At 35.8% G+C, this 12,379-nt stretch overlaps 1 protein-coding gene across 1 annotated transcript in view; it reads left to right on the top strand.

Annotated features, from left to right (window-relative positions):
• Window positions 1-8,684, top strand: part of CA8 (carbonic anhydrase 8) — a 131,823-nt gene extending 123,139 nt beyond the window's left edge. The window contains exon 9 of the mRNA XM_003802166.2: window positions 8,240-8,684. The gene's annotated coding sequence lies outside the window, so the exon portion shown is untranslated. The remainder of the gene's footprint in view (window positions 1-8,239) is intronic.
• The last annotated feature ends 3,695 nt before the right edge of the window (window positions 8,685-12,379 follow it).

Raw genomic sequence — 12,379 nt, 5'->3', positions numbered from 1 at the left:
CCTCACCACCATCCTGTGAGGCATGATTTTTATTTTCATTTTAGAAATAGAGAAATTCAGGCTGAGAGGGATTGAGTAACTTTCTCAAGGTCACAGCCAGTAAAGTGCAAAGCCAGGATTCAGACCCAGGTTGGGTCAACTACAGATACTGAGCTCTTCACTAGGCTACCTTTCACAGTAACAAATGGTGGACAAGTGTGAATTTTCTTGTGGGTTTTAGCCTCTTGTTCTCATTTAGAGAAGTTCCCGCCAATGAGATTTCTGGGAACATGCCTGCTTTTACTTTTTTGGTAATGTACTACTAAAGTGCCCTTTCAGAGGGTTATGCTAATTTGTCCTTGCACCATTGATTAAATGGTATTTTTGCCATTTTTTGTCAGTCATTGAGTATACTTTACACCTTTTTGTTTTATCTCCTTTTTACTCTTCAGCTTATTGAGATGTGTTTATCTCCATCTGTCCATTGAAATTGCTGTGGAAAAGGTCATTTTTATTTTCTTTCTTTTTCTTTTTGTTCTCTTGTCTCCAAATATAAGACAAATTCATGGTAGAATATTCAAACAATTGAGAACAAAACAAAGCAGCAACAAACATCTCTTAAACCTTCTTCTCAGTGACAGCATCACCAGCACCAGTAGACATGGGTACCCCTGAGCACAGTGGGAATGGCTTGGGTTCTGTCCTAACTCTACCACTAATTGGTTGTGTGACATTGGAAAGTTACTAATACCTGTAAGCTTCTCTTTTTGTCACTTAAAGGTAGGCCATAATATTATTTACCTCATAGAATTGATTATGAGGATAACAATGAAACGATCCAGTTAAAATGCTTACCATGTTTCTGGTTCACAGTGTTAAGTACCAAATAAATGTTATGTCTATCATTATTTTTGTCCATTTGTTCTCTCTTTACATGTGTATCTCATATGGATGTGTAGCTGTGTAATGTTCCTTATGAGATAATACTATGTATGCTGTTATTTTATCAGCTTGATGATATATCTTTTTGTGTCATCTACAATGCTTTGTAGTTTTAAATGGTTTTATTTCTGTTGCTTTTAAGTATGTACCAGCATTTATTGTACATTTAGATAATTTCCAGTGTTTTGCTATGTTCAATAATACTGTGGTTAATTTACTTACTTATTTCTTAAAAAATTCTTAGTAATGAGATTACTGATCAAAAAGTCCTATTGTCTTGCTTATTGCTGAACCCAAGAATTGTACAGTATATTCCCACTAACCACCTATCAACCACTTTCCACCAACTTTGAGTGTGTTGAGGTTTCTCTTTTTATTCTTGCCAATCTCATTAAAAATGGCTCCTTCATATTATATTCAGTCCTGTGAATACTTGGTAGATTTCCGATTTTCCTGTTTTGTTCCACTCTTACGTGTACTCATGTGCATCAGGGCAGTGTTTGTGGCATGAGTGTATTTTCAGGGTTTGGTAGGACAACACTCTTAACTAATCTCTTCCATGTACATTTTCCAGCTTATTCTCAGATAAACTACTTTAACAGAAGGATAGAAATAAAGAACAAAAGAACAGGAGTAAGAAAAAGGAAGTGAGAGAAAAATAAGGGGAAAAAAAGGTAAAAGGATTTTGCTAGAATTTTTAAGTTTGCATTTATACGAATTTATAGAGTAAGGAGAATGGATAACTTTATAATATTAAATCTCTCTGTCAAGGGACAATAGATCTGTGTTTATTAAAGTTTTTAAAGTGACTTTTATATGCTTTGTAATTTTCTCTCCTCACTAAATCTAAACCAAGTCGAATGCGGGCTCTGGAGTCAGCTGGGGTGTGGCTCGCTGGCAACACAGCACCTCCACTTGCTGCTCCACACCTAGGGCCAATGGTTGATATTCTTTCAGCCTTAGTTTCCTCATCTATGAAGTGACAATATTGATATCATCACCTCCTAGGGATAGTGTGAGGATTAAATTTTAAATATGGTAAAATGCACAACATGGTGCTTAACAGAGTGTTAACATTTCATTACATGTGAACAATTATTGTTATTACTGACATTATCGATTTTGCCTAGTGTCTTTTTCCATTGTATGTTTATGTTGGCGAATATTTTTTCATTCAAAATATAATTGATTAGATGTATTTCTGGCTTTCTTACTAACCTTTTATAAAGTTTCCAATAAGATTTTAGCTGATGGTTTTGAGCTTTCTAGGCAGACCATGATGACATCTGTAAATAGTGGCAATTTCATTTCCTCCTTTATAATTTCAGTATTTCTTATTTCATTGGGCCACCAGTAACTCCAGAGTAATGTTAAATATTTAATAAGGGCATCTGGCATTCTGGTCTTATTTCTGATGTGCTTGGATTTCTATTTCTGAATCTACTGGCATGACTCCCACTCTCTTCCCTTGGGTCTTCCAAAGCCTTTTAGTGTTGACCTCTTCCTTTCTTTTTTACCTTTCTGTTTTTATTTTCCTTCCGCATGACCTGCTGCTGTCTTCAGTGAGTATATTGAAAAAGGAGGTGTCTATATTCCCTCCATCTAATGGAAGGGCATTTATTTTTAACCTGTTTTGTGTATGGAAGTTCTGTAGAGAATGTGAAAATATGAATATAACCAACATCGACTCTCCCCTGAAGAGGCAAGTTCACATTCTGGTGTTGGGGGTAATCAGGCATGGGACTAACTCCAGGTCAGGGTGGCGTGGGCAAACTGACTGAGGTGGTGTTCCCTTAGACCATTGCTTTTCAGCCTTTATAATCTCATGGCACACTTGAATCTGTAGTTAAACTTCTGCAGCACACGGAAACAATGTTGATTAAAAAAAAAAAAGAACTTCTTTTGAAAACAATTTAAATAATCTTTAAAAATATTTGCAGCATATCTAAGATCATCTCACAGCACAGAAGTGCACTGTGGCACATCATTTGAAAAATCATTGCAGTAGCATATACAAGAACACCCCTACTCTGAAGTAGAGGTTTCATTTCTAACCTCTTGCTATTTCTTAAAAGACTCTTATTTTGGAGATTTTGCAGTGGATTGCTGTATTTTAAGAAGGATGCTTCAGAGTGGGCTATGGTAAGCTGGGCCAAACTCACTAGAACTTACACCAACTCTTTGACCTTCAGTGGACTCTGAGGAACAGAATGTGTGTGCATGCTTATTTATTTTTGGTAGCTTTTCAGGAAGTCTCTGGTCATATTTGATTTGCACTCATTCCCTAGGATTTGGTCATAGAAGATAATGTAAGGTTCAGAAATAGTCACCTGGAAGACAGCATCTGTTATTGTTATGTTGAAACAGGATGATTTAGAAGACTCTTCAGGATGTGGCCGTACTTCAGGTTATTATGAACTATGATCAAAGTGTAATAGAAGATCCCCCTTTATTTTTAAGCTTTCTTATTATTGAGATATAGATAAATGGGAATGTGGAGGAAACCTCAAAAGGGAGAAAGTCAGCCTTGTTGCTTTTGTATATTCAAAGTGTCACTGCTATAGGTTGCTTTACCAAATAAATTTATATTCTGGTTACCACATAATACAGTTATTGCAGAAACTTTAGGAAATGCACAAATGCATCAAAAGAAACTTCTGTTGTAAGTAACGATCTTGGACTGAAGACAGGCAGTTGATTTTGTTTCTACCATAGACCATTAGAATAACAGGAAAGAGATTTTTTTTTTTTTTAAGTGATCAACCCACAAGGATATAGAAATCAAGAGTGGAGACAATAGCAACAACATTTTGGAAGTTGGAACCAGATGGTCATGTGGTAATAGACTCAGCAGATGTGAGGAAAAAGCCTGTGGACATGATAGAGTCTCTCAGAGTTCCAGGAACTGGTGACAACAGACATCTCTGGAAGTTGGAGTGAAAGGAGGCTAAAATTATTCATATTTGTTGAGAGTTGTTTGAGAAGCAGTTACATCCCAAGGCTTGGTGGGCATCTGGAGTTGACAGATTCTCTGAAGTAGGGAATGTAGACACAACTGAGTAAATAAATAAATAATATTCCCATACTTCAAGTCCCCCTCCAGTACACTGGCTGAAAGGGCCCTACTCTGCAGATAGGGACTGGAAGGAAGGGTCTTCTCCGGAGGATGAGACCAACTGAAGGGACTTCTTACAGAAGTGGACCAATGGGTCCTCCTGTGGTGAGGGTGTGACAGCTAGAACAGCCCTGGGCCCTCATCCTCCACTGGATGGTGGAGTTCCATCCATGCACTGAGGAAGAAAGCCTGTAATATCAAAGAGCCCCAAACAAACAGAATAGTGTGAGTTAAAAGAAATAAATAGGAAGAGGAGAAAAGTTGTAAGGAAGTCATCATTCCTGTCTTTGGCGAGGTGAGGAACAAAATTGCAACCATGAGATAAGAACGTGGAATTTAGGAAAGGAATATATGGAAAACAGAGAGCTTTCAGAAATTAAAACAGCAGAAATGAAATATTTTATGTAAGAATCAGGAGGCAGAATTGAAGAAATTTCTTAGAAAATAGAGCAAAAGGCAAAAAGATGAAAAATAGAATAAGGTAAGAAAATTAGAAGTCCAGGGGGTTCATTATCCACATAATAAGAAAGCTAAAGAGAGAAAAGGGAAATTGGGCAAAGGAACCCAGCAATAAAATTGTTCAAAGCATCTTCCCAGAACTCGAGCATAGACATACAGATTGAAAGGATCCACTGAATTCCCAGCACAGTAGATCAAGATATACCCATACCAAGAAACCATCCTTGTGAAACTTCAGAACACTAAGGGAGAAATTATAGAAAAGCAAAAAACCAAAATGACAAGCAGGTCCAAATCAACCTGCTTATTGTTTTATTTATTTATTTTTGAGGTAGAGTTTTTCTCTATTACCCAGGCTAGAGTACAGTGGTATCACCACAGATTGATGTTGACTCCATGTGATCTTGGACTCAAAGGATCCTTCTACCTCAGCTTCCCCAGTAGCTGGGACTATAGGCCTCTGCCACAATTCTCAGCTGATCCTGTTAGTGGAGCCAGGGTCTCACTCTTGCTCAGGCTGGTCTTAAACTCCTGACCTCAAACTATCCTCCTGCCTCAGCCTTCCAGAATACTAGGATTACAGGCCCGAGCCACTGAACCTGATCAGAATCTGGCATTTCAGTTCCAGACTTCTCAAGAGAATCACTGGAAGCTAAACCTTGTGAGCATAACCATCAGAATTCTGAGGAAAGATTATTACCCACCTAGAATTCCTTATTCAGTTAAACTTGCAGCCAAATATTTTGATAGAATTAGCCATTTTCAGATATTAAGGTCCTCAAATATTTATTTCCCTGGAAGCTACGAGATATGCCTCATTAAAATGGAGTAAGCCAAGAAAAAAGATGTGGGATCCAGAAACAGGAGATCGAACAAAGGAGAAAGGTGAAAAGGAAGCCCACAGTGATGGTGGAGTCAGGTCCTAAGTGTAGCTAGTGTGCAGTCCAGATATGTGCAGGTGAGAGGGTTCTAGACAAGCTTTCTCCAGGAATGTGAAGTTGATACAAATATGTCAACTGTTTAAAAGGAGAGTAAAGCAATTGGTTATAAGTACATAAAATACTCAGAATGAAAAAACCCAGGGTGTTTTATTTACTCTGGAGACAACAAAATATTATGGAGAAAAGGAGAGTTAATTTAATATGGGTATTTCTGGTCTGAATAATATTTACATTATTATAGTAATATAAAGTGAATATTGATCCAACCAAAAATTACTATATAACCATGTTTGGAAGAGGTGCTGTGTGTATGAGATGGCGCACGCGTGTGTGTGTGTGTGTGAGAAATGCTGACAGAATGAAAGAGAGTCAGTTCCTCATTCTTGATAGGGAAAGCTGGTAAACTAATACAGAAAACTGAAAGGGAGCAATACAATCATGCCACTTAGCTCTTAGTATTATGTTGTTAAAATAATTGGCTAAAAGAGTTGAAGAGGTGGTAATTAGTGATGCATGGGACAGAAGACTGATAGTTTTCATTACAAACATTTTACAGCTGTTTAACTCTTTAAACCATGTGCGTATATAACTTTGATAGAATAAAAAAAGTAAAATAGAAATTGCTATCTCATTTTGTTACACTTTTTTTTAAAGAGGGGGTCTCACTCTGTCACCCAGGTTGGAGTGCAGTGTTGCCTGATAGCTCACTGCAGCCTCAAGCCTTCCATATCCACTTCCTGAGTAGCTGGGACTACAGATGTACACCACCAGGGCTGGCTAATTTTTTAAAATTTTAAAGAGATGGGGTCTTGCTGTGTTTCCCCAGCTGGTCTTGAACTGTTGGGGTCTGGGTGTAGGCAATTCTCTGGCCTCAGCCTCCTGAGTAGCTGGGACTACAGGCACCCACTACAACACCCGGCTATTTTTTTTGCTGCTGTTGTTGCAGTTTCACTGGGGCTAGGTTTGAACCTGCCACCCTTGGTATATGGGGCCGGCGCCCTACCCACCCTCCTAGCCCTTTTTATACTTTAATGCATGCACACACACACATTTTCTGAGTGTTTGGATTGAGTCAGGTATCCAGAGGTGACTATCTACATGGGTCTGGAGAATCCTGGATATAATATCCTCCATATGAAGATTCACAATGGGTATTAATGTAATAGAGACTCTGAGATGGTTCTGAATTAAAGAAATATATTTATCAGTCTTTGATTTTTTTGAACGTGGATTTAGTTTTTCAACCACTAGACTGCAGGTTATTTCGTTTTGAGAACATTCAAACATTATGACCTTTAGGCCCCATCAACTCTGAAATGTTGTGAGTTTACAATTTGATCATTGGTTTCATGTTGTTTTGATTTATAGTTTGTGGCTTTACAATTGTCAGATATATACATAAACAATTTCTTGTTTTACCTTTGGAGTCCTATGTTTGGGGAATAATCATAAAGATTTGATGAATCGAGGTAGTTGGGGAGATGTTGGTGAAAGATTATACAAAATTTGAGTTAGGAAGTATAAGCGATCTATTATATTGCATGGTGACTTTAATTAACAATATATTGTATTCTTGAAAAGTGCTAAGAGATTTTATGTGTTCTCACCACAAAAATGACAACTATGTGAAGTAATGTATATGTTAATTAGCTTGATTTAGCCACTTCACATCATGTTGTACACAGTAAATATATACAATTTTATCTGTCAATTCAAAAAACTAAAAAAAGTAAACATTTTAAAAAAGGTTTGAATGTGTATCTTATTTGAAATTTAATTTGGAAATACACAGCTCAGAATTATAGATATTTTCTAGTAAACTGTACTAGAAATTCTACTTATTTATATGGACATATATATCTATGTATGAACATGTATATATCTACAGATGTGTACAAAGGCATATACACAGACACATACACACTATGTATAGATAATTCTGAAATATTCCATCGTATCATGTAATAATTTATTAAGGAAAGGAGGCCATTTAATCTGTTTCCAGTGTATTGTTGTGGTGAATATCCTTAAACATAAGATCTTTGTATGATTTGATGATTATATCTGTATTATAGGTTCTTAGAAGTATAACTCTGAGTCCAACATTATATGCACTCCTAATTTTTATGGATATTTATTGCCTAAAAGATTGGCTTACCTTATTGATGAAAGTGCCAACTCCCATTGCCATTACTGGCAATGCTAGTTTGGTGTCAGCTAGTTTAGTGTCATTGAACTAAAATCTTAGCTGATGTCATTTTCCTGTAAGAGAAGCATGATGTTTGTTACTTCATAAAAGTGCTGTTATCTTGTGTATCTATTTAAATTTGTTATTTAACTATTTATTTAATAGAATTGTAAAGTTGTTTGGAAGCTAGAAAGAACTAGTCTGTGTGCTCTTGAGTTACAATCTGTCTGTGATTATTACAAAGGAAATAAATGACAATAACTTATTTTACTTTTTAAATTATTAGACACGAGGTACAAATTTATTGTTTATAAAACAGTTTAATATATTATAAAATGTAATTTTTTATATAATATAAAATTATTTATTTTGGTTGAAATAGATTTGTTTCTGTGAAATTTTACATTCAGGGGTTTTGCCATAGAAAGAAATTATGGTAAACTTTGGAGAAAAGTTGCGGAGATAACAACTTGTGTATGAAGCTATTTTTGAATTTCCACATTTTCTTATGAAATTTTTAGTTTTTACTATTTCTTTTTGGAGCATAAAAAGACTTTTCAGTCTGCTGTGGAAGAATGTCAGTAACATAATTGATTCATTCTTTTTGGTCTAAAGGAGGAAGACAACGGTCCTATAGTGCCCTGGGATGAGAAACGGAAGCTTTTGAGCTGCAGCTTCATTTTATCCTCAAAGCCCGCATTGTTTGTCTTTATCTAATCCGGCTGTGATGGACATCTGTGACAGTTGCCTGTACACATGCTGTAATGAAATATTAGAAACGGCTGTACATTCCAAAGAAACCCCGTAATATATATCCACATCACTGCTGCCAGGATCCATATTTTTGCACATGCTGTTTATTCTTATGTGTAGAAGGAATGAAACTAGTTTTCAGAGTTGTTATTAATATGGATATGTATCATGTGTTAATATTGAGAACAGGAAAAATACATTCCCGGTGTTATTAGTTCTTCATTTCCTGTCTCCAACTGAAAATTCACTCATTCAAAGACCAGTGTAATTCTTCATAATAAAACAAGAGTTTTGATCAAGAATAGCACAGAGCCTCACAATGCAGCATGTGAAGGCTTAGTAAAAATCAAGTCTCACTATTTTTTAGTGCCCATGCCACAATTAATATCAGGTTGGTTTGTGATGGAAATCATTTTGGGAGTTAATGCAACAACATAATACTTACTTTATATATTACATTCTTAGTTAAAGGATTTAGGTTAATATATGAATCTAATCATATTTGAAGCTGTGGTTTCTAGGAATTTGAGAATGATAGAAGTCAATGGGATAAAAAGAAGGTGGGTACAGCATAACAGGAATAGCTATCAGTAGCAGTATAAATTTAATAGTATCTTATATTCATTTAGTGTTGTACACTTAGTTAGACCTTAAAATATTTTATTCCATGGACTCCACTTCTTAAGTATGTTAAGATGTTTCTTTAAAAGATGACTAACAATATCCTTATTTTAAGTGCTGCTAGCAAATTTAAGCATATAGTTAAAATTTGATGTGACAGAATGAGATAATTTATGTAAAGTGGCAGAGTACCTGGCACTAAAGCAAACACTCAATAAATATTATTGTTATAATTGTTGTACAACTAATGAATTCAATAACAGTCACAATTTGAAGGGATTTTATGATGCAAAATACCTAATTTGGAAAACAGAAAACAGACGGAATAAGTATGTGTTCAGAGGTTTTAGTTGTGTTGAGTAGAGGTTGTTAATAATGAAAACGTTAAATGAAATAAAAATCATACCAGGTATCCCTGAAAATGGAAGCAAAGAAGGTTCATCATGGAGCCTTGGATGGCAGAGATGGGCCTAGAGGTGTGGCAAAGAAGGAAAAGCAGGTGCTGTCATAGCTTTGTACCACAATGGGGCAGCATTGGGCACAGCCCCTGAGGCACACTTCCTCTGTGTAGTTCCTACTGTTCAACAATGAGGAGAAGGCAAAATGTGATTACAAAACTGTGACGGAAGCATTTACATCTTACAGACCTTCTTTACATCTTACCCTTCACTTGCCAAAAATTGGCTGCAGGTGTAGCCTCATTTGTAGTTAGTGTTAAAGACTAGATCTGAAGTCATCTATGAATGGGAGACCAGTCGCCTGGTGCTTCTGGCATTCCTTTGGTGGACCCTATGTCTAGGCCCTGGAACAAAACAGTGGACAGATACCTAGCCTCTCCTCTCCTGCCCAGGCTGGTACTGAGCAGCTGTCCCCTGTTCTTGTACTGAATTTCTGATGCTTCCAGCAGTCTCCTACCATCTTTACTTGAAATATACAAAATAGGTAAATACAACAACAAACATTAATTCATATGGCTTTCAGGGTAATATCTAGTCTGGTTGTTTTTCTTTTTTTTATTATTTTGCCCTTTGAAAATGTGTGTGTGTGTGTATGTGTACTGAAGGAATAAAATTTCTTTATATTTTCCAAGTCAAAATTGGTGAGATTATATGGAGGCTTAGTATTCTTTAATATGGAAAACCCTTCCATCCCACAATTAGGCACCTCAGACTGAAAAAATGAGTGCTGTTTATGGTATGTTTTTGTAAGAAGGAATTTGAAAGGGTGTATCAGTCAATAAAAATACAAATAACTGATCTCAAATCTATCCTGTTTTGATAGTGTTATGGGAAGAAAAAGTATCAAAGCTATGCAATGGACACTATAATTGGGGAAGGAGCTTCGCAGAGCTAACGTGGGGAGGATTAATGACATCTTTCATAGATCTTGAAATTTAGAGTAGATTTTTATTTACAAAACACAATTTAAGAAAGGAACAAATTGAAGTGGCTTTTCACACGACTTAAAACTTGCCTCTGATTCATGGCAACTCATTACTATCAGTTGATGTACCGATGGTGTGCAAAGTTGTACTGTTGTAGGAAGCTTTTCCAGTTAAAATCATGAGTATTCTCTTTTTTGTTTGTCAGTATAGCTAAAGTCTTGCCAATTTTGTTGACCCTTTCAAAGAAACAAAATTTGATTTTGTGGGTTTTCTCTATTGTGTTTCTGTTCTGTACGTCTTTAGTCTATGCTATAATCTTTAGTATTTCCTACCTTCTGTATCCTTTGGATTTAGTTTGTGCTTTTTCTAGTATCTTAAGATGGAAGGTTAGGTTATTTGAGATTTTCTTTTTTAATGAAAGTATTTAAAGCTACAGATTTTTCTCTAATTATGACTTGAGCTGCATCCTGTAAGTTTTGGTATGCTATGTTTTTATTTTCATTCAGTATTTTCTAATTTGCCTTAATGATTTTTTTTGACCTAATATCAAACTTAGGAGTGTATTGTTCAATTCCAAAATACTTATGAATTCCCAGATTTCTGTTACTGATTTATACTTTTGCTCCATTGTGGTCAGCATGTGCCCTATTTAATCTCAGTCTTTGTAAGTTTTTGAGACTTGCTTTATGGCTTTAGCATATGGTTTATCCTGTAGAATGTTCCATATGCACTTGAGAAGAATGTGTATTATGTGCTTTTGTTGGGTGATGTCTTCTGTAAATGTCTGTTAGGTCACATTGACTTAGTGTTGCTCAAGTCTTCTGTTTCCTTGTTGATCTTCTGCCCATTTTCATCTGTTATTGAAAGTGGGGTACTGAAGTCTGTGACTATTATCTTTCTTCCTTCAGTTCTATCAGTTATTTTCTTCATGCATTTTGGCATTTTTGTGGGTGTATATATGTATGCTTACAATTGTTACATCTTTCTGAGGGAATTATCCTTTTATAATCATAAATTGTCCTTTATCTCTAGTAGCATCTGTTGCTTTAGTACATACTTTGTCATGTGTTAGTATAGCCACTCCTGCTGTTTGCATGGTATATCTTTTTCTATCCTTTCATTTTCAACTTACTTAAATTTTTGAGTCTAAAATGTGTCTCTTGAAGATAATTTATAGTTTATAGTTGACTCTTGCTTTTTAATTCAGTCTCATAATCTCTTTGCCTTTTAGTTGGATTGTCTAACCCATTTGCATTTAATATTATTGTTAGGTTTGCCATTTTACTTTTTGTTTTCAACACATCTTGATTTTTTTGTCATTGCTGTTGCTGTTCCTTTATTCCTAATATATTTCTTTATTTTGCGTTAAATAAAAGTATTTCTAGTATTATATTTAAATTGTTCTAATGATTTTTTTCAATTTTGTTGACTTTAGGTGAGATCCTGCCAAATGCCCTCTCTCCTCCCTCCAATGGCGCTCTCCCTTCCTTCTCCTCTCCCTCCTCACTTCTCTCTATTGCTAGTGAAACCAATATATAAACAATTACAAGCTGATATGAATGATAAAACACAAAAATAGTCTTGTAAGCGTATTTTTGAGGCCAGCCCTTAAAGTTTGTTCTGACTCCAGGAGGGGTCTTAGTTGGCACTTTCCTTGGTTCTGTCTGATAAACTAGTTGACCTACAATCTTAACGTTTTGGCTTTATAAAGCTAATAGTCTCCTCTTTCTTACTTGCTACAAAATTTTCCATTGTTTTCCAGGGTACCCATAGAATTGAACTTCCCAATACTGTGTTACTAATAAAGTCAGTTATTTCAGGTGTACTTCCTTCTTATTGACTGCTTCATGCCCTCTGGAAAAAAAATCTTTGAGCCATAGTTTCAGAGCTGTGGTTAGGGATAGTGGCTTGCTTCCCATGGAGTGACAGTCATCTTTGTAAATGGGATTCTGAGTGGAGATTACTGCCTCTGGTCTTTGTGGTTTGTTTCTCCTGGC

Source organism: Otolemur garnettii, unplaced genomic scaffold (genome assembly GCF_000181295.1).
Source record: "Otolemur garnettii isolate 467f Iridium unplaced genomic scaffold, OtoGar3 scaffold00234, whole genome shotgun sequence".
In the NCBI taxonomy this organism is placed as follows: domain Eukaryota; kingdom Metazoa; phylum Chordata; class Mammalia; order Primates; family Galagidae; genus Otolemur; species Otolemur garnettii.
Note: the sequence above shows the minus strand (reverse complement) of the source record. Positions and strands in the feature narration are given on the sequence as shown.